This window comes from Palaemon carinicauda, unplaced genomic scaffold (assembly GCF_036898095.1).
Source record: "Palaemon carinicauda isolate YSFRI2023 unplaced genomic scaffold, ASM3689809v2 scaffold97, whole genome shotgun sequence".
Lineage (NCBI taxonomy): Eukaryota > Metazoa > Arthropoda > Malacostraca > Decapoda > Palaemonidae > Palaemon > Palaemon carinicauda.
This window is the reverse complement of record NW_027172280.1, coordinates 97,130-99,957: the sequence shown is the minus strand read 5'-3', so window position 1 is coordinate 99,957 and position 2,828 is coordinate 97,130.

The following is a 2,828-nucleotide window of genomic DNA, read 5'->3' as shown; positions in this document are numbered from 1 at the left end:
TAGAGTAGGTGGATGTAAAAGGGAGCTAGTGAGGGTTGAAGAGCTAATAAAACCGGGGGTAAAAAGTAAATATCAGGAAAGGTTGAAAATGGCATATGACGAGGTGAGAGTAAAAGAAACTGGTAATTTAGAGGAGGAGTGGAAGTTAGCAAAAGAAAATTTTGTTGGGATTGCAAGTGATGCATGTGGCAACAAGGTTGTTGGAGGCAGCATGAGGAAGGGCAGTAAATGGTGGAATGAAGGAGTGAAGGTAAAAGTGGAAGAGAAAAAGAGGGCTTTTGAAGAATGGCTGCAGAGTAATAGTATAGAGAAGTATGAAAAATATAGAGAGAAAAATGTGGAAGTAAAGCGCAAGGTACATGAGGCAAAGAGGGCAGCTGACCTGAGGTGGGGTCAGGGATTGGGTCAGTCATATGAAGAGAATAAGAAGAAGTTTTGGAAACAAGTGAAGAGAGTAAGGAAGGCTGGCGCAAGAATTGAAGAGACAGTGAAAGATGGAAATGGAAGGTTGTTAAAAGGAGAGGAGGCAAGGAAAAGGTGGGCGGAATATTTTGAAAGTTTGCTGAATGTTGAGGATAATAGGGAGGGAGATATAATTGCTGTTCCAGGTGTTGAGGTGCCAGTGATGGGAGATGAGAATGAGAGAGAGATTACAATAGAGGAAGTGAGGAGAGCACTAGATGAAACGAGAGTAGGAAAAGCATCTGGTATGGATGGTGTGAAAGCTGAGATGTTGAAGGAAGGGGGTGTGACTGTACTTGAATGGTTGGTGAGATTGTTTAATATGTGTTTTGTGTTGTCAATGGTACCAGTAGATTGGGTTTGTGCATGTATTGTACCACTATATAAGGGTAAGGGAGATGTACATGAGTGTTGTAATTCAAGAGGTATTAGTTTGTTGAGTGTAGTTGGAAAAGTGTATGGTAGAGTAATGATTAATAGGATTAAGGATAAAACAGAGAATGCAATCTTGGAAGTACAGGGTGGTTTTAGAAGAGGTAGGGGTTGTATGAATCAGATTTTAACAGTTAGGCAGATATGCGAGAAATATTTAGCAAAAGGTAAGGAGGTGTATGTTGCATTTATGGATCTGGAGAAAGCATATGATAGAGTTGATAGGGAAGCAATGTGGAATGTGATGAGGTTATATGGAGTTGGTGGAAGGTTGTTGCAAGCAGTGAAAAGTTTCTACAAAGGTAGTAAAGCATGTGTTAGAATAGGAAATGAAGTGAGTGATTGGTTTCCGGTGAGAGTGGGGCTGAGACAGGGATGTGTGATGTCGCCGTGGTTGTTTAACTTGTATGTTGATGGAGTGGTGAGAGAGGTGAATGCTCGAGTGCTTGGACGAGGATTAAAACTGGTAGGCGAGAATGACCATGAATGGGAGGTAAATCAGTTGTTGTTTGCGGATGATACTGTACTGGTAGCAGGCACAGAAGAGAAGCTTGACCGACTAGTGACAGAATTTGGAAGGGTGTGTGAGAGAAGGAAGTTGAGAGTTAATGTGGGTAAGAGTAAGGTTATGAGATGTACGAGAAGGGAAGGTGGTGCAAGGTTGAATGTCATGTTGAATGGAGAGTTACTTGAGGAGGTGGATCAGTTCAAGTACTTGGGGTCTGTTGTTGCAGCAAATGGTGGAGTGGAAGCAAATGTACGTCAGAGAGTCAATGAAGGTTGCAAAGTGTTGGGGACAGTTAAGGGAGTAGTAAAAAATAGAGGGTTGGGCATAAATGTAAAGAGAGTTCTATATGAGAAAGTGATTGTACCAACTGTGATGTATGGATCGGAGTTGTGGGGAATGAAAGTGATGGAGAGACAGAAATTGAATGTGTTTGAGATGAAATGTCTAAGGAGTATGGCTGGTGTATCTCGAGTAGATAGGGTTAGGAACGAAGTGGTGAGGGAGAGAACGGGTGTAAGAAATGAGTTAGCGGCTAGAGTGGATATGAATGTGTTGAGGTGGTTTGGCCATGTTGAGAGAATGGAAAATAGTTGTCTGCTAAAGAAGGTGATGAATGCAAGAGTTGATGGGAGAAGTACAAGAGGAAGGCCAAGGTTTGGGTGGATGGATGGTGTGAAGAAAGCTCTGGGTGATAGGAGGATAGATGTGAGAGAGGCAAGAGAGCGTGCTAGAAATAGGAATGAATGGCGAGCGATTGTGACGCAGTTCCTGTAGGCCCTGCTGCTTCCTCCAGTGCCTTAGATGACCGCGGAGGTAGCAGCAGTAGGGGATTCAGCATTATGAAGCTTCATCTGTGGTGGATAATGTGGGAGGTTGGGCTGTGGCACCCTAGCAGTACCAGCTGAACTCGGTTGAGTCCTTGGTTAGGCTGAAGGAACGTAGAGAGTAGAGGTCCCCTTTTTGTTTGGTTTCTTTGTTGATGTCGGCTACCCCCCAAAATTGGGGGAAGTGCCTTTGGTATATGTATGTATGTATGTATCATCATAAGTGTTTTTCCTTCAGATTCTCTGTCAATGGTCGACTTGTGTGAAAAGTAACTAATTACAACTTCATAATATAATTAGTAATTGGTAATTATCTAGCATCATAACATCAATAGTCACTGCTGATAAAGATCAATCAAGTACAGAACACACACCAAGGGCCTTTGGTAACAGGGGGAGAGTGAAAAAGGGGGTGGGGGGGAGGAATAAATTCAAGGAAACTAAAAAATTTATATCTGCAATACAATTGAAATTGGATTTATGGAATTGGTTCCCCTGACCCGCACTGGAACCAGGGAGACCACTCAAAATACAGATGGACCGGGGGGGGGGGGGGTTTGGGGGGGGGGGCGCGTTGTAGCACTATGAAGTAGTTAGATAGA